This window comes from Lichenostomus cassidix, chromosome 1 (assembly GCF_008360975.1).
Source record: "Lichenostomus cassidix isolate B80296 chromosome 1, HeHo_3.0, whole genome shotgun sequence".
In the NCBI taxonomy this organism is placed as follows: domain Eukaryota; kingdom Metazoa; phylum Chordata; class Aves; order Passeriformes; family Meliphagidae; genus Lichenostomus; species Lichenostomus cassidix.
This window is the reverse complement of record NC_139479.1, coordinates 5,132,925-5,153,228: the sequence shown is the minus strand read 5'-3', so window position 1 is coordinate 5,153,228 and position 20,304 is coordinate 5,132,925. Positions and strand designations below refer to the sequence as shown.

Below are 20,304 nucleotides of genomic sequence, written 5' to 3'. Positions count from 1 at the left end.
TTTAAGTACTTCTAAATTGCCTCACCTCACAACAAACCCTCAAGATACCTTGTCAGTTACCTGTTAAAAACAAAACAAACCACAACCCCGAACTCCAGAACACATCATACTGCAACAAACTTTTAAGTCAGCAGGAACAGCAGCAGCTCAGCTCATATAAATACTCAGCTTATAAAAGACTACTTATCTCTTGCTTATTTTCTTTCCTTATAGCTTTTACCTTCTTGTCCTGAAGACTCCTGCCTGTCTACCTCCAGTATATTTACCCCAATAACCTTGGGCCTCGATCTTACGCAAATTATCTGAAGATTTATTTTCAAGGACAAGAGTCAATTAATCAACGTTGTGGCTTATTTGTGTGGGAAGAGGTATGTCAAATGAACAGCAAAAGCAGAACTGTGTCAAAGAAGCTTTTGCTAGTCGCAGTAAACTTTCATTAAATAAAACAATAAAGTAGTTTAAGACAGGGTCTTACACTGACAAAATTGGGAAGAAAACTTGTATTTTTAAGCTAACAGTATTTTAATTTCCTGCTCTAAAAAGATACCCACAGTTATTTTAATTTTTGCATTATGCTACATCTCTCAACAAAAAGCAAAAGCAAAAGTTGGAAAAGCAAAAGTTAGGATGGGGTGGGGAAACACAATACATACCTCTGTGTATTAACTTGAAACCTCTCTCCTCTGGACTTGAAGGACTCTGTCTTCCTTCCAGGTATTCCCTACCTAGAAGACAGACATATCCCATCACTCAGCCATGCCCTCCAAGTATTTTACAAACTGGCATTACCTACACACTGACAGCTCTCTGATCCCAGGGTAAACAACAGATGGTTGAGGGACTCCAGAGTTTGAAATCACACTCAGCACACACAGATATCAGATGAATAGGTTTGGTCAGTGGCAGGTTATTACTACCACTATACAGTGCAAATCACACAAGTCTGAGATTTTCCATGAAGTAAAAGAATGGATCTTCAAAAAATGACAGACTTCCAAAGTTTAAAAACATACATGCCCCAGTTACCTCTGTCTCAGACTGACCTTTGTATATTTGTCTTCAAAGACCTTGCACTACATTGCTGTTGCACTACAGAGGCCAGAATGACTCCAGGTTAATTTTAAAACAAGCTGCTCTGAAAGCTTTTAACTGAGCAAACCCACCTAACTCTCCTATCTTGTTGTGAAATATTTTTCCCTACTGATTAAAATGTTTCCCAAGCAGCTGTGATTTCATTTTAGCCTTCTGTAAAAAACTGAAGGCAAGAAAATATCTAGTTTGAATTCAAGGATCCTCTTCTCACAGCCACATAAAATTCACCACAAAAGGCAATTCTCTCACTGTTGCTCTTCCTCTGTTACCAAAAAAATACTTTACCACTGTAAAGTACCCCAAAGCAAGACAACAGAAGCATGCAAAACCTTAGTGAGAAACCAGATGCTTTTTATCCTCTCTGATTTTTAAAAACAACAAAACACATAAATCAAATTAAAGTTAGTTTGCTTAAGAGAAGTTCATGTGTGGCAGAAGGAGCATATCCAATTTATTCTTATTTCTTAGATTAAAAGCTACTTAGTTCACATGAAAATTCTTTTTGAGGCAGTTTGTCTACCTTTTGTGAATTGGATAATCCCTTTTACAAAATGGATTAAATTCCAGAATAAGCATGTCAAGAGAAATTTGTTTGAAAACCTGCGCTGAGAAAGAAACGGCGTTTGCCTTTTGGCAATCTTCCCTTTCGCTCTATTACTTAGTGCCCAAATTTAGCTGTTTTATGGATTTTGTTGGTGCTTGGGTGTCAAACTGACCACATACAACCTGTGCACCAAAAGGCCAACACACAGCCAGGTATTTAATTTGTAATTTGTCATTACAGCTGCTCACATGCCCTTCTCAGCTCCCTGGCATGCTCCTCTGAGCACACACCTGAGCTGGGTCCCCAACACAGCCACAAACACAAACTCCCAAGGACACAAACATCCCAGGGGGTCACTCCCTGGAAAGCCATGCTGGAATCAAGAGCACACGAGGGACAAAAATAGCTTCTTTCAGAGGAATTCAGACTGCAACATGACCTCCAGCACCTGCCGCTGCTATGAGAAGGTGGAAAAAGCAACAAGGAAAGTCCAGCAGAACACATCCAAGTCCCAGCCATAGCCAGCATCAAAGGTGGTAGCTAAACAGAGGGCTCAGGAGCTCCCTTTGCACTTTTATATTTCATGTTCACCACCATTTCTGCAGCTCTCAATCCTTTGCAATCTGCTTTGCCTTCCACTAAGGCCTCTCCAGCCTCTTGCGCCATTTTTCTCTCCTCAATATTTGCCCTGCCTTCTGTCATCCTCCTCATCGCTGCTGAACACCACCACTGTTTCCAGCTTTATTTTGTATCATTCCACTTCAAAATGTCCTTTCCCAAGACAAAGATAATCCCCTTTATGAGCACAGTAGCACAGGTCTGTTGGTTTATATTGCCATCCAAATAAGCCTGGCCTAAATCCCCCACAGGCCCGCTTGGGATTGTGGTTTGTTAGTCACTCTCTACCCTCACCCTAAAAACTCTAGGCACCATTGCCTTCCCTCAGCAATTTCTTCCCTTGAAATGGCAACAGGTTTTGCAGAGGTTTTGCTAAATTTGCCTTCCCTTCCCCAGCCCAGAAAAGTAAAGAGAAACTACTGCGAGTGCAGCATCCCAATGCCCTCAAGCCCACTCTCCCTGAGGTCTCCTCAAGGAAGGTGACAGCATTCAGACACAAACCTGGACATGAGGAAGATCCCAAGGGTTGGAGGCCTGGCAAAAATGCTGTCCAGGGTAATCCAATGGGACAAAAGGGTGGTTTGAGTGCCACCAGGAACAGAGTGCACACACACGTGCATGCACAGGCATGAAAACACGGGGAGGGCAGGTTGAGAACACTTGGAGTCCATCAGGAATCTCTTTTTATTCAGCAGTATTCACACACTAATAAGTCACAGCACGAAGTTTTGCTCCCCTGTTCCACTGTGTCCATTCCAAGACACTGATCACAGCGGTTTTCCTCGGATGAGATGAGACCCATGCTGGGTGCTCCAACTTTTTGAAGGAGATGTGGGAGGCTGAAATTCCATCCTAAGTCCACAGCAGCCACCTGTGACTCACAGGGCACTGCAGATATTTGCATCCAGCCCTTTGTGCAGGCAGAAGCAGGCAGTAATTGCCACCCCAGGCAATATATGAGGTCCTGGCCTGGAAATAGCTTGCCTTGGTCTGCAATCAGCAGGACTAGCAAAGAACTGCCTTCACTGTTTATTTAACAATGGTCCTGGTCAAGGCACCAGGCTGGAATCAATACTGCTCACACTGCCTGGGGATCCACAGAGGGCAAAGGGACTTAACAGGTTACCTTGTTGATAACTCCCACTACTTGGAAGCAGAAGGCTTGAAAGACAGCTTTGGAAACCTTGACCATACATACACCCCAAGCTCACCCCACAACAGCTCACCACTTGTAGGGACTGAGGGTCACAAGACTTTACAGGTGACAGTCGCTCTTTTGAGCAAGGTCTGAGCTGCTAAAATTCCATTCAGGGACAGCAGAGATGCTGTACCACAGGGTGGAAGAAGGCTTTGACTGTGCCTCTTCTCACAGCAAAACTCCGTGCCTGCTCCTTATCATTTCACATATTGAGAAGAATGGCATCCAACTGGACCAAGCTTCTTCATTGGGATGGAGAAAAAGCAGCTGCAAAACAAGAGGAAGCTCCTTTTTCTGTCTTCCCCAAACAACAGGATGTGCAGAGAGGTGAGACCCTGGTCTTTTGGGTGTACTCCTGGAGAGCTGATGGTGAAAAGTGCCCACCACCCCTGTCACCAGCCCAATTTCAGGAATCAAGCAGGGATTCAGGCAGCAGGTTGTATAGGTCACTCAAGAGAGCAGGAACAGAAATAAAGTTTGTTCCCATAAGAGGCTTACACAGACACCACTGACGGGGAAATGACACTCTAGCATCGTCCCTGTGAAATATGGAAGATGATAATTTGATTCTTCCTGGAGCAGCAGTCCAAGGAGAAGAGAACCAGGGCAGAGGTCTCCTCCAGACAGCTCTGCAGCACATGCACAGGGAAGATGGTCAGCTGAGGGAGTAGGATACCTTAAATGTAAGGAACATGAAGTGGACAAAGCAAGTAAAACTGAGATCTGCTCTCCTGGCCTGCTCCCAACTGCACTGCACATGGGGTTAAAGCAGATACAGCCACTCAGCTCCCCTGGCAAAGGGATTCTCTCCTGTGTGGAGAACAATCCACAGAGAACAGCTCCAAAATCCCAGCCAAAGCCGAGCAGTGGCACTGAGGGGAAGAGAAGAGTTCTGCTGAAAAGTATTATGAGAATTACATGCCATACTGCAGTATAGTTCGGTTGCTTGGGGGTTTGTTTGTCTTAATAAACTTTTGCTTCAGATATCTGGTGGACAGATAAAATTTCAATCTTCCCTACAATATGTACCTTTCTCACTGTGGTTATAATCACCACAGCTACTAGAAAAAACAGGGATTAGCATGTCTATTTGAACTGCTGATAAGGACACAAAAGCACACCATGCAGTACTTTGATTTCCAGCTTGAGCAATATCCTGAGTCTGAACATTTCACATGATTGTTTTTTCCCCCTTCCTCCTCCAAACACGACAATCAAACACCCAGAGGTTATCAAACAGAGCTAGTATTAACCAGCCTCTCAGGATCTGAATGCCATGGGCTCAGGGCAAATTGCTGTAGGATCCTGTTTCTTCTTCAGTGGACTCTGTGCTGATTCACAAGCCACATGAAGAGCTCAAGGCAAAGGCAGGACTCCGCTTTGGCACGCACCCTGCCAGGCAGTGCAGCCACTGCTTCTCAAAGCACTACTCTTAAGCTTGACCAGTGCTGCTAAAAGAAAGGCCAGAAGGCCAAGTTTGGTCCAAAAAAAGTCAGGGAGTAAGCTAACAGGGTGTAAGCGGGGTGGATGACAAGGGCCCAGTCCTTACAATCATTTTTTTGAAATTTTTTTTTTAACAGAATTGTCCTCTTGGGTCCTACAGCAGTCAGAGCACTGCAGCGAGTAACACTACAGAGTGCTTTGCTGACCCACTGCTTTTCCAAACATTTCCCTTTTCCAGCTTGCCATGGAGCATCACCAACTCCCACACAAGGGCTCTGCTATAGACATGCACTGAAAGATATCTACTGCCCTGACCCTTCCTGTCCTTCATTACTCTGGATGAGCACCCAGATCCTACATAAAGGAGATAGCAAAGGAGAGAGGGAAGATTTCCTCACAACCAGGCTCACTCTGACATGAGGAACATGAAGAGCAATATTTTGGCTGAAGTGTAGGACAGAAATCCCAAATATTTATGATTGTATTAGAGACTGAAATAATTTTTCAGTTATTTCTCATTCTGTTTCTTTGCTTTCTCTGCTCCTGCTCTATATATATACATGCTGGGCTGTTCTCCAGCCATGAGCATTGAGCCACTGAAATCTGAGAGAAAGCAGATCTCACATGCACGCACATTATCACCACCTAGATGTAAATCCTCAGTGCTGGCTTCCCAGCAGAGAAGAACCAGCTGCAGAACAAAAGCAATAACTTCATCTGGCAGTTCTCCTCTCTTACAGGGGTTGAGAGTAGATGACAACAGGGAACAGCGATGAAAGGAATCAAAAAAGGTCAGTGTAGGGAACAGACCAAGCAGATCTGGCAGCTGCCTGCAAAAGGGAACAGAAATGGTTCTACTTCCAAATGGAATAACAGGACCCTCAGAAACACCCAGGATAAATCCTGACCAGAGCTGTATGCTAATACTAACTACCATCCATTCCTGTTCATGTCTGGACAATACTCTGAAGCCTGGGGAAAGGACTAATTTGAGCACAGCTCTTCACTAGGCTGATGAATCAGCTCTCCAGTGTGCATTCTCTCCTTAGGGAGAAGAGGGAGAATTGGCAGAGGACAGTGCTGCAGAAGACAGCAATATGAGGAAACAGCTGCTGAATTTGATGCAGGAGCAGCCCATCATGTGGGTAACATTTTGGTGCAGTGTTCTTGGCCAAAATCCTCATCCCCAGCCAAGCACATCCTCCAGCATGAGAGGAACAAGCACATTCCCTTAGGAAATTCACAGTCATTCCAACTCCAAAATGCTGGCACAGCAAAACCCAAGGCTCTTGGTACTGCTCATGCAAGTAACAGCAAGACACAGAAAATATTCCGTAACACATGGCAAATATCAAGGGAAACATATCCATGATACTATCCTTGGGAGAACTGCAGTCACGTGCACCCAAAAGTGATGAGCTTGTCACACGCCCACATCTGTATTTCAAAAAGCCTGTACAAGTTTGAGGATAGCTTTTACAGCACCTTGAGGTCCACTGGCCTTAGGTCTGTACAGTTCACTCACTTAATTTTCATGAGAATAAATGCAAAATGAACTTAAAGTTTTTTCTATAAAATTATTTTATAAAACCCTTAAAAAGTTCTCAGAATAAAACAAGAATACAAAGAACCACTATACCCTATACATGCTCATTTCCATAGGCAAAAACATCTCCAGGAGAGGCTGCTGCAGGTAAGGAATATAGAATCAGCAGTTCAATTTCTTCATCTCCATGCAAAGGCAAAGAACCATCCCTGGAAGTGTTCAAGGCCAGGAGCAATCTGGTCTAGCTGAAGGTGTCCCTGCCCTTGGCATGGAGTTGGAACAAGATGATCTTCAAGGTCCCCTCCCAACCCAAACCATTCTGTGATTCTATGATGACTCTGTGAACCATGCAAGGAAAAATTACAACTGCAAATGTATATGTGCTCCAAGGGCTCTTCACACAACACAATCTATCCCACCAAGCAATTTTTATACTTTGATGAACAGAAGTGGGTTTATATTCCTATGCCAGACTGACTGGGCCTCTCCTTTTTCTTGGAAGTAAATAAAACCTTCTCAATTCTGTCAGCACAGAGATAAGGATCTAACTTCAGAGAACTGCAAGTAACCCGACCTTTTAATTTTTCCTAATGCTTCACATGTGTCCCCATCAGTAGCAGACTAACGTTTTACTTATTTGTTCTTTTCTTGCACAGCAGAAAAGAGCTTTCAGTCTGTGTGAAAGACGATGCCTTGGGCACTCCCCATGGGCCTCTTATTGTTCACTGTAACTTATTTCTCCTACTGGCAACTGGAGACTCATTCACCAGATTTCTCTGGTGACAGGTATAATAAGAGACAAGCAGATAACTTTTATTTCATCTCTGGACACCTGCTTTGAAAGGGTTTTCTGTTCCTGCACGCTGTTATTTGAACACATGAATGACCTTTTCAGGGCAAGTGCCAGTTTTCCACAGAAAAGGCTTGGTCTGATTGTCAAACTGAAGTGTGGTAAAAAAGCACTTGTTCTTCTCAAGTATCTTCTATTTCCAGTCCTGCAAAATACAAGGCTTAAAGCAAACTTGGCCTTACTGTCATAGTACAAATAAAACTATTACACTCTGCCGACAAGATTTTTAAAATACAGACTCCCCTCTATGAGTCCTGTTGCTTTTTCACTGGCTTTCTTCAAGGTGACCAAAAGGACTACTCTCCCCATAAAAGCCTTGATGGGAACCTGGAAAAGCAAAGCAGCAGATTTTTTAAATTCTAAGTGGTGAGCCACTGAAAACAAAGGGAGGGCTCTACATACACAGGCTGGTGAGACTCATGGCTTGGGATTATTGCTCCCTCCAAAGCAGAACCACACTAACAAAATTCTAGTATTTGCTCAGTGGCTTTCAAACTGGTCAGTCCCCACTCAAAACACATAAAAATTAGGTTCCAGGGAAATGGTGAAGAAGAAAATAAGCACATCATCAGATGCTGGGACAGTTCTTGAGCAAGGCAAAGCAGAGCAGGTAAAGAAAACTCCATATGAGAGGCAGGAGAAGCAACATGAGTGATGAAATTGCCGGACGAAACTAAAAAACAAAGAGGTCATAAGCCACATACTTTAGCAAAGACCAGCATCCCCTAGAACAACTTACTAAGGGCCAGGATAGTCTTTGTAACTAACCATTTTTTAAAATCAAGTTTGGAGGTTTTCCTTGGAGGGAAATGAAAGTTTGCATCCAGATTTCTGAGACATAGAGTTAACTCTGGCATAATTCCTACATCCTCTATTTTTGGCTTGTGACTTGAGAAAAGATGGCTGTGCAAAGGGACTGGAGAATGAAAAAGGAAAGGAAAAGAAAAAAAGAAGGAAAAGAAAGTAAGAACAAGAACAGAAAGAGATACAGAGGGGAACAAAGAAATCATACTGATAATGAAGTAGAATGAGTATGGTTTCTTTGTTTCCCTCTGTATCTTTTTTTGCAGCCTAAAAAGAGAAAGTAGAAGTGTGTACATGGTAAGTAGATCCTTTTTAGAAGATGCATGGAAGAAAATAAATAGAGTAAGAGGAAACAGTTCTGGGGCTGGAGAGGGGCAAGCAGAGGCTACGAGGGAAAAGATGACAACTTTGCTTGTTCTCCCAGATCACTGAGTATTTCAAGGATGACTTTTCCAAGCACAAAATTTCCTGTATCAGAGAGCCTGGGTCCAGCTGGCCATGCAACACTGCTGTGCTGTGCAGTCAGTACACAATGCCACACGACAACAAGCCAGAAAAATGCTGCTCATCCACCCTCAGTCAGACTCTTCCAGGTGACAAATCCTCAGTGATCCCCTGCTTCAAGTGAAATATAGGAGCAGATGCTTCTCTAAACTCTCTGCATTCCTTTACATGCGGCCCTGATCAATACAGCTGTTGTTCATTTACTTGTTTTGAGCTCCAGGACAAGGGACAGCAGCGAAACTTTACCTGGACACCAGTTCTGTGGGGGATCAGATGTGTGCAGGCGTTGTGATCTATGCAGAAGGAAAGGGGACACCAGGAACAGGGACACAAAAGCAAGGGACTGCCCAGCCAGGCTCATTCTGCTGGCTTCTTTAAGCAACAACTACAGGATCAAGTGACAACAACCAAAGTAAAAGGGTTTGCCACATAATGGTGTAAGTTCAGATCTTTATAGTCAAGAGTAGCTGAGGTGGAAAACTGCACAGGACAGATCAAAACATCCTGGCTGATTCATTAGGCACAGAGGCTTTAGAGCAGGCTGGTCTGTCTCGTTTACAGCCCTATCAATGAAACCAATCAGCCTCTCTGAACACAGCAAGAAAGTTTATTTAGGGCAGCACAGCAGGCTTCTCTCAGCTCTGCTAGGCACAGGATGGCAACTTCCAAGGGGTGCTGGACAGAGGGATCAATTCCCTCACCAGATCCAAGTTTACTCCTATATTTGCTCTAAAAATCACACCCAGCAAAACACACAAACAGAAACTTCCAAGTGGATAAGCAGTGCATAAAAGCTTGCACTTACTTCAGCTGAGCACTATCCTGGCAAAAAGAGGCAGAAAATGCACATAGCATCATCTATGTACACAAAAACCCATAGGCGAAAACTAATTTAGGGAGAATAAGTCTGCTAAAAGTCTTAGGGAAGTAAAAACAAGTGCCTTTAGTACATCCTCTTTTGCTTCCACCTATATGTTTCATCCACACAACTTCTACTTGAGATTAAGAAAAACAAAACACCAAAAACCACCCCCAAAAGACAAAAAAACCCCACAATATGCACAGATGTTAAAAAATATGTTCCCCCTCCCATCAATCCTACAGTCTTTTCACAATTCATGCAATACTACTCTGGATCAGCTCAGTGATCCTCACACTGCACGAGGTGGTGCCAAGCAATGTTCACTCTGGAGGTATCAGAGCAGACAGGAAAAGCCCTGCTCATGTACAGATAGACTTGAATGACTCCAAAATGACTCAAGGAGAAGGGAGTAATTATTCCTGAACACTAAAGACAGCTGGCAATTTACTCACACCACATGTAGAAAGACTTCTGAGCATTCAGCAGCACAGTCAGAGATTTATTCCTTCTTGTGTGTGTCTCTCCCTGTGCCTCCAGTCTCTCTGCTCCTGGGAGCTCCATTATTTGTGTTAAAGTGTATTTCTTTTTAATCTACCTACTGCTTTCCAGATTCATTTCACAGCATGCTTTTTAAAATTTTAAAATCAAAGCAGAGAAAAAAAAAAGAAATCACAACATTTGACCATAGGAAACTAACGCTGCCTAAATAAGCAAGTTGGGCGTTTTTTTCTTTCTCTGTATAAAATTTCTAAACACAAAGAAAGGCAATGGAAAGAAAGATAAATGAACAGTCAAATCCTGAGAAACCAGATTTCTCCTTTTCATTTAAATTTGACAGATCTGGGTCCTGCAGTAAGACTGACTGCCTTCAAGCTCCACCAGAAAGACTCAATTGCATCAACATGTCAGAAGTCTGTTTTCACACCTCCTTGTCAGCCTGAGCACAGGGTGAGGCTTTCCATGATTTTTATTTTCCAGGTGCCACAAGAGGCTAAAATGGAACAGTAGAGCCACTTCCTACCCAAAGAAATTAAAAAGAAGTGAGATGCCTCTCTACATCCATCGCATTCATTTATTTCCATATATCATGGGAAGCAAAAGCTGTCTCCTTCCACATTCAGTGATAAATAGATTAAGACCTCATACACACTTCAGAGGTGACATGTAGTGGCACTGTAGTGACAGGACAAGTAGTAACAAGCACAAACTGAAAGAGGAGAAATTTAGGTTAGATATTAGGAAGAAATTCTTTACTGTGAGGGTGCTCAGACACTGGAACACATTACCCACGGAGGTTGTGGATGTCCCAACTCTGGCAGTGTTCAAAGCCAGGTGGGATGGAGCTTGCAGCAACATGGGCAAGTGGAAGGTGTCCCTGCCCATGGCAGGAGGGGTTGGGATGAGATGATATTGAAGGTCCCTTCCAAACCCCTGACATTCCATAATTCTGTGATTACCACGTTTCTTCACTGAGTTCCCAGCTTCACCTCACCCCCCAGCACAACCATCGGTTTGAAATATCAAATCCCAAACCACTTTTAGCAATCTGACAAATGAGATTGCACCTCTCTTCCTACACAGCAGGTAACCCCAAAGCACCAAAGCCCTGCCTGGCAGAGATCCACAAGAAGCACTCCTGGCTTACCCACTGCAGGAAAGCTGCTCCAGGAGCAGAGGAACCACACGCTGTCCACACAAGGAATTCAGGCACAGCCAGAGGAGCAGCTCCCCTGACTTCACCAGCGCCTTCTCCTCACACAGCTCACCAGAATTCACCTCAGCTTCAGTGCCCCAAAGGGACAGCCAGCTCCACGTTCATGCCCTCTCCTTAATCCAGGGATCTTTCACTGGCAAAGTGTCCCACAGTATCCCCAGCACAAGGCACAGCTGGCCAGATGCTGCGTGTTTCCACACCCTGCTGCCTCCAGATGTGTCCAGCTGCACAGCAAAAGGTTAGGAAGGCACTGCTGGAAAGTCTCGTGCTGCTGCAGAGCAGGCTTGGAGAGGAACAGCCAGTTCTGAGCCACACGTGCAAACCACCCCTCACCTCCTTCACGGGTCCAGCTGCAATCTCATGTTGCTTAAAATATAAATACCCCCCGGAAAAGTCACACAACCAGGGTAAAGTGCACAGGTAAAGCAAACACACAGCTGCCCTCTGGACCTCTGACCGTTTTTTTTACAGTCACAAGGAAGGGTTATGGCTCCTCACGAGCACATTTTGCCAAGAGCCAGAATTGGCTTTTCAACCCCAAGTGCTGCCCCACTGCCCAGCCCTGACTGCAGCACTGCAGGCTCTGCTGTCACCTCCTTCCCAGGCTAAATACCAGCCCTGTGGCCAGTGGTTTGTCACACCACAAAGCAGCATTTCATTACAACCTTCAAGCATAATTTGAAATATTTAGAAAGCACAACCTAGTATTACTTATCCATTACAATTCTGTAACACACTGTGGTGAGGCTCTTTGCTTTTCAATGTACATACTAGTGAACAGAATATATTTGGATCCATATTCAAAGTAGTGGCTGAATTTTAGACAAAGAAAAACAGATAAAAATAAGCAGAATACCTTCTGAAATCCGACACATTAACCACCACTGCAACTAGCATTTGATGCACTTCAAAGGAAAGAATATTTGCTTTCAGCAGTGGAATAACCTGGATGAAACATAATTTTAAATGCTGGTCACCACAGAGAAGGGCACGAGTTACTGATCTGGAGGGAAGGTTTCTAGTTACTTATTTCTGGGTTTAAGCTCTGCTTATTGCTTGATTCTTAAAAACAGCCAACTGTGCTCCCGACTTTCTCTTGGACATGTTAAAAAAGGAAAAGAGAAGGAATATATATGCAAAAACCCCCCATCTTCTCCCCTTTCATTCTATGCCTTCCATCCCCAAAAGATATTTAAAAATAGGAAATATTTACTCAAAATACTAAACAACTGAATCTATATAGACCTATATAGAAGGAGTCTTAATGAAAAGGGTGTCTTAGTGACCAAATAACCTGCACCACCTTAATATCTGAGAGACATTCAGACATGAAGAATATCAACATTCAGAGCTTCCTTGAACCTTACCCCAGTTTCCATCACTGATGTGGCTGCCTTTCAGAGGCTGGACTTTCTCCTACTGTCTGCACTAATCTTTCTTTCCACAGCCTAGGATGGTTGTCATATTTTTCGTTCTAAGGCAGTTTGCAACAACAGCCCCTTTTGTAAGCCCAAATCACTCTATGAATGATGATAAAATTAAAAATAAAAAAGCAGCTTCATTCAGGACACATGGGAATCTTGAAAACAAAAAGACTTAAACAGATATCTGAGAGTTCTAGTGGATTGGAAAGCATAGCAGTGCAAGTAACTTTTGCTAGGGAATGACTTCACTCTTCACATAACAAATATTTTACCAAAGCTGGTTACCTCTGTAGACATTTTCTTTCTTTAGACCATCAGTGCTACCACAAAGCTATCACATGGAGTATAGTTTGGAAGTACTGGGTTAAAAGACAATAGGAAATAGAGGGGCAAAAAAAAAAATTCACCATACCAATCACGACCTTACTCACTCTGTCTTGATCATAGCAGAGGAATTGTATTTCACTGAAATGGGTCTAACACTGGGGGCCAGAAATAGGGGAGAGAGCAAGCAACCAGACACTACATTGTTCAGTTACCTATAAACTATTTAATGTGCAATAAAAAACTTGATCTCACCAATAAAAAAATATTAAGGCTTGCAGCACTTGCAGCTCCATAAGTATATATCTTTGAAGGCAGAGTATTCCTATTCCTATGCACTTGCATTTTTGCAATGTTCCTTTATTATAGATTACTCAGAGACCATAATTTCAGAGTGATTTTAGAGCCTTATAGCCATGAAATGACATCTGCAAGGGAGCCAAATAATCTCAAACTGAATTCATACGCTGACCTATGTGTGTATTTATATATTGGCACTTAAAGGTTTTGGCTTTAAACACAGAGACAGTGAAGCAGGGAGATGAAAAGATGGCTGAGGTTTGAGGAAAAGGCTTCCAGGTTAACAGCCAGAGAAAAGTTGCTCTTTGAAACTCTTACCAACACTTAGGAAAGAGATTTGGGTTTCCAAACATAGTGCCAAGAGCTGTTTTTAGATGTTTCCAAGACACATCCACAACATCCACATGTGACTGGCAGATGCCACTACACCACTGGGAAACCAATGCCCTTTGAGAGTGGTGGCTCCAGGCCAGGAGAAATGCCTTAAATTACCTAAAGATACATTAGATGTTCAGCTACACAAGTTGTCCCACAAGTCTCTACATAATTTAATTAAAGCAGAGATAATTATAACCAAGTTTAGAACCAGCCTGGTCCCTCCATCCTGTCCCATTCCAGCCAGTTCATTTGGTGGACAGCCACATGATTTCAAAAAGCTGCTGTCTTAGTGTAAATATTTTGAATACTTTGCATGGTATCAGTCCACCTGAAGAAACTTCTGAGAATAGTGACCACAAGAAGGAAGAGCACATAAAAAACCTGAGCTACACATAGGACAAACAGAAGATAGGAAAAGGAAAGGTCTAGGCTTTCACAACACATCAAGGGATTTGTAACACTATTTCCCTCTTTTTGTGAGAGATGATGATAGTTTCTCTCTCTCTAAAAAAGAAAAAAAAAATCAAGCTCCAATATGAAAAAGCATACATTATGAACTCAAAAACCCTTAAGGTCTTAGATATCAGACATTAACTACCGATATTAACTACCTGATATGCACACTTCACACTTTTGGAAAGTGTTAGATAACTTCACATCCCATCCTGTTCTCCAAGGCCACTGTGATTGTTAATGGGAACCACCATGATAAGGTGAACAAAGGTGACAATTGTCTTTTAGAATCCAAATACTCTGCCTTAATTTACACGAGTGATTTATAAATTTACTCTGCACAGTGGCAAGAACTTTAAATTTCAAGCTCATACTAGCAATGAAACAGCTCAGAACAAAATACGTCCATGGCTGATCTATAGAAAAAACACAGTGCCAAGAGGAAGTGGTTTTGTTCCCCTTTGGGCTTTATTATTTTCCCCAACGCATTTCTGTTAGTCAGAAGTACACTCAATACAAAACAGAAATTAGTGTTCAGGAGTCTGAAACGAAACCATGTCAGGAAAGCCAATCATTGCCAATGGGAAAGACCTAGTAAAAATTAGTTAGAGCACTTCAATTCTTCCAACTTCTATTGTGAGCAATGCCCAGCAACCAAAACATGCCCATACAAAATGAATCAGCCCTGACTGAAATTTGATTTTTGACCCGATTACATTCTTCCTCCCAAAATAACCTCTCATCCAACAACTAAAAACGGTGCAGTCAAGAACTGGCCAACATAACCAGAATCTTTAGTGAGTTAGCACAGCCCCCTCCACACGCAGAAACTATCACTTCCATCACAGGAACTGCAAAGCTGTCTGTGCTAAGTTAACAACTGAACAAGTTTCAAGACAGGATTTCTACATAAATTAGGACTGCGTCCAGACCTGAGGCAGAAAACTAGGACTCTGGAGAAAAGGAAGAGATAATGCATCCCAAGAAAATGGGCAGCAGCTCTTAAATGGCTGTAAAAGCCCTCCAGAGCAGTCTGAACCTCTTGGCCTCTGACAAAGCAGCACAAAGTGCCTCAGTGAGGCACAGGAGGGAAGAAGCAGCAGAAACAACTCCACGAGTTCCTAGTGGAAAAAACAAAGGAATTTGACAAACAGCACATCCAAGATGTGACAGATCCCAAGAAGGCCAGCAGAGATGTGCCACAGGAATTTAGAACAAGACAGACAACGGGAGTCCCAGAAAGCAACAGGCTGAATGGATGAAGCTGCAGGAGCCCCACAGCATCTCCCTGACACACTCCTCTCTTCCAACCCAGACCACCCCCTAGACCTGCTGGCTTAGTTCACAGATGAAATAACGGCAGTATCTGCCCAAATGTGGACCTGTTACATTCAGGTCTGCTGGCTGCCTGCAGATGGACTTGGCAGAGAACAGCAGCACCCACCCCACAGCAACATAAATGTAAAATCCAAGAAAATGCAGGAATAAAGGCCATTTCCACTCCCTTCATGCTCCTCCTCATGTACCAAAAGACGGTCAGAGTTACAGGAAAGAAAACCTGATTTGAGTACACTAGAAGCACAAAAATGAAAACCACAAAGACAAAACATTGTCAGTACAATTACTGCATCTATCACACTGTGCAGCATTAAACTTACCCACTCGTTACTGTAATTTGGCAACTGATTCTGAATGCTTAAAAAAGGGCCCTGATAAAACCCACAATAAGTGGGATGAAACAAAGAAGAGGAGGAGGAGGTAAACGAGAAAATTGTATCAAGGTAAGTTGGAGATGCACAGTTTTACCTGTCTGAGAAGATCTACCCTCTTCAAGAGAAGACATGCAAGTTGAAATTTCAAGCAAAAAAAACCAAACCAAACCAAACCCTCAGTGCAGGGAAAAAAAGTCCCCACTTTGTAACCAGGTTGTATGTGCTTAATGTTGCTGAACTTGTTAAACACTATTGCTGTCAGGCAGACACCCCTGCAGAGAGGACCAGTATCAGTGCAGTGGGATTTTAATTTGTGTAACAACTATTTGCAGGATTAAAAGCACACAGCTAATGAGGACTCACTGGCTATCCCGAGCAAATATACGAAATGCAGGTAACTGATTTTTTGCTGCTCATATCGTCTCTCATACATGTAATTCCAACAGATTTGTGAACTCCAAGCATCATGTTATCTGCAAAAGACAGTCTTCCAAGACAGAGGGTCCATTTACCTCACAGTAACATACAAAATGCTTCCAGTGGACAGAATCCCATTTTAATGTTGTCCTGGAATTAAGGCAGAAACACAGCAGGGCTCCCATCTCAGAGGAGCATCTGGTATTTTGAAAACCAACAAATGACAAATTCCCCCAACAGCTATTGAGTTATTCAGTGGAGGCTCAGCTGATCTTAGCTCTGTCTCCCCTACGAGGCACAGGCTCTCTAGCGAGCGACAGGAAAACCGAACTTCCTTGTGGTCAGGAGGCAAGTTCTGCCTCATTAACATTAGAGATGCATCAAAAATGTGTGTATTTCTCAGACACAGCTGATGAGAGCTCAGCACTGCCAAGGTCACACGCTGGCCATTGCTGGGAGGAAAACTCCAAGAACAAGGTGCTCCACACTTCCTTCCGTGGAGCATCTCAGATTGCCTGTGTTTTACCAACACACAAAGACCACATGTCCTGCCAAATAATTTCAGGCACACCACACAGAAAAGAAATCAATTCAGGAAGTTGGATGGTATTTCTTTTCTGCTCACACAGAGTGACAGACCATCACAGTCCATAAATTTTCTGGTACTCTGTCTCAGAGACTTGCTAGCAAAGTGTTCGACGGTACAGGGAGCCAGGAACTTGACTCAGATTTTAATTCAGTGCTTATGGTTCTGCAAAACTACTTCAGCACCCACCAGCTTCATGCAGTGGCTGCAATACCAAAAAGGCAAGCAGGACTGTGCTGTAGAGAGTACCAGCACCTGCATTTAAATTCTGCAGGCACTTACCCGGCCTTTCAGCTTTTGTTTAGTGCCCTCCATGCATTCCTGGTAGTTACAACTCTACTTTGGCTGGTCATCAGGAATTAATTGTGCCACAGAAACTCACTGAGAGCCCACTGGCTGAGAAAAACAGCAAAGTGAAGGCACCATGGTCTTTCTGGTAGCTGGGTTTAAGCACCAGTTTTGAGGCTGATCTCTAAGGTCACCACCTTCAAGGCTTGTCTCCACCTTCTCCATGGAATATATATGGATTGCAAGTGAATTGCTTCACATTCTCAAAGTGGAAGTTAAGAAGCAGCCATTAGCTACAAGGACCCCTTGACAGAGAAGCAAAAAGACCAATATCCTTCCCAGGGTCATTCAATCTGACACTCAGATCAGTGTTGCTCTGTGCTGGAATTCATAGCACGTGAGGCTCCAAGAGTGGAGCAGGGTTGGAACACGAGGCTGTCCCAATATAAAATTGCAGTGTGTGCAGCTAAAGATTTCCACAAGTCACCTAACCCAGCTGCCCCAACCTTTGACAGCAAAGCTTCTCCATCACCTTTTACTTCTCTTCATCATGATCACTGATTTCTTGTCCCCCACCCCACTCCTACTTTTTTTATTTTGCACAGCAGCATAAGGGATGAGCAGTGAAGGCCAGAACTCACATTTTTTGGATCTCCCCTGCCCCTTGCCCACATCTCATAAGGGTTCATTTTCCACCAGGGACCAGGCACTCCAGTGCTCAGTGCAGAAGCACCAAACCCCAACTCTTCTCCAGCATCTGCCAGGATCTTTTCTTTTTCAGTTCCTTCCAGCAACATCAATTTTACAACTCCTGCTTGGCAACAGAAAGCTTTTTCCAAAGTTTTGCAGCTCTCCATTCTGAATCTTAAATCTCTTAACTTTTCCTCTCTCCAGCAGGCACAGACAACAGTTCATTCCCTTCTCCTCTTGCAGCAGGTTTTCAGGTGTGTTCTCTACATAGAACCATCTTGATTCTTTCAAACTTCCCTTTATTAATGTTTTCTAGACACCCCTGTTAAATTTTTCCTCCCAACTTTTCTTATAGCTTGGTCCACAGGAAAAGGTATGTGTGCATCCTCATCTAGGGTGCTTGATTGTTTTCTTTTGGAGTCAGAAGGAAAGGAAGTGTTTGGGGTTCTTGGTTTTTTTTTTGCAGTCACCTAAGACTGACTCACATTCAGTTTTCAAACTGTTAAGTGGCAGCACTCAATTTTTTGTTATTATCAACACAGGTATTTGGTAGGAATACAAGCAAGCCTAGAGCTTTTTTTCCCTTTAGATGTTTTGCCAACCTGGCTGTGTTAATGAATAGCATTAAAGAAAAGCCTCCAGAGTAAATACAGAGGCATGAATGAATGCAGGCAATGGTACCACCAAAAATTGAGGCTGTTGTGATTGATCTTATCCAAAGGGAAGGTTCAGGAGTACCAACAAACAGACTCCTCCATTCCACACTAAACTGCAATCCCAGTATAAATGATGGTGTCAACCTCTTTCTTCCAGTGTTGGTATTCCTACTGTACTGGGGAACAGCAAGGAGCCAACTAGATAGGAGCTAAGCAGAGAGTTTTATCTGCTCTGTGACAAAATGCTCCTACCCAGGAATACTTCAGCATTCCCCACACTGGAACAGGCAGAAACCTAAAGAGAGAACACAGCTCTGTCTCTCTTTAGGGATCCAGGACAGCTAATGCTGGCCAACAAGGAAGGACAGTCCTGTGAGAAGAATGGGAAAATGGTTGGGGGAAAAAAAGGGAGAAAAACTGTAAGTTGGTTATTTTAGGTCACCCAGTAAAACCAAGGCATCTGTGCAATGCTGCAAGGTTCATATTTAGAACTAAATTCATGAGGTTCAGAAAGGCAGCTTACAAACGCCACAGTATGCTTCAGACCATTCTTATTGCTTTTTGGCCTGAACCCATCACTTTAAAAGCCAGCAATTTTTTTTTTTACCAAGCCCACCCCTCCCACATACCTCCCTGCCACAGGGCAGTGATACAACAGACATTTCGCTCCAAATTAAATCCACTTCTTCTTGAAGGAAGAGGGTCAGGGCACTACACTTTAAAAAAGGGCATTAAAAAATAATTATGCTTAACCACGTATCAGCACAAATTAAACAGAGAGAGTAAAATGCCTGCTTGCAGCTTGCTTAAATATTCAATTAAAAAAGCCATCTAGGCGAAATTTTATTAAAATAAATCAACTGAGGAAATGCCTGTTAAACCAAGCTGAAACCACATTCTTTTGGATGTTCCTTCAGTGAGAAGGAAGTCTTCACTGTGCCATTATAAACCCAATCATGTTCTCAAAGCATGTGCCTTCCTTCACAGCAGCAGTGGTGTGAAGAGCAACCAGTGCTGATTTCAAATGCAAAGCCAAGCGCAGCAAAGCTTCTGCTGATTTCCCTCACACAAAAAACACATCCTCCTCCTCTCTCAGGCCCAGCAAGCCAAGTTACCCACAGATAACCCCTCACAGAAGTTCATAGCTTCCCTTGGGATCCAGCAAGACAGGTTTAGAATTGGTGTTGGAAGAGTTAGTGCAGATGGATGTAAATTACAGCCTTGAAGGAAAACCAAAGTTTGAACCTCCAGATCAGACCTACCACTTGGTGTTTGACAAATGCTGCAATCACTGCACTTGTATAAAATGTTTAAGGTTTGTGACATTAAAAAATGGATGAAATACAAACAGGGCAAGGAAAAAAAAAGAAAAGAAAGGATGATACCTGTGGCTAGCACAGCTTTTCCCATGGGAAGCTTTCTTGTGTTTTTGTAAATAAAGATAAAGTTTGGATGTTTCGGAACAGTGTCCCAGAACTTGGACAGTGCAGGCCTGGCCAATCAGGCCTGGGGGAAGGCTTCTGACTGACCAATCTGGGTGACTTTTGAGAACTCTATAAATGTGATGAAAGCAAAACAATAAAGGTCATTCCTTCTTGCCGCTGAGAACCGATGCATTCATTACTCTGCTAGCTGCTCAACAGCGACATCTACCATTTTCTTTTGCTGTAGAGAAAGGCATAGGCTCATTACCTAAATGAGATAAGGCTCATAGTGGGTTGCATACAGCAGGTAGGTCCTGTTATTTTAAAGATGAACACTGTCTACATGTTTTTTACTGTAAAGCATAACAGAGGTGATGCTGTGAACACAAGACTCATCACCACTGCTTGGGTCAGCTCTTGTTCTCCAGCATGATATTGACTTCTGAAAAGCCAATACATCCCTCCAGCAGTGCACTG

At 43.1% G+C, this 20,304-nt stretch overlaps 1 protein-coding gene across 7 annotated transcripts in view; it reads right to left on the bottom strand.

Moving 5' to 3' along the window:
* Positions 1 to 20,304, bottom strand: part of AGPAT3 (1-acylglycerol-3-phosphate O-acyltransferase 3) — an 86,515-nt gene that overhangs the window by 57,969 nt on the left and 8,242 nt on the right. For 3 of the 7 annotated variants that reach the window (XM_085046320.1, XM_085046579.1, XM_085046633.1), the window contains exon 2: positions 654 to 725. The exons of 2 other annotated variants lie outside the window; for them this stretch is intronic. The gene's annotated coding sequence lies outside the window, so the exon portion shown is untranslated. Of the gene's footprint in view, positions 1 to 653; positions 726 to 11,106; positions 11,519 to 20,304 lie in introns of those variants that run through there. 2 more of the 7 variants (XM_085046414.1, XM_085046691.1) reach the window with 1 other exon arrangement.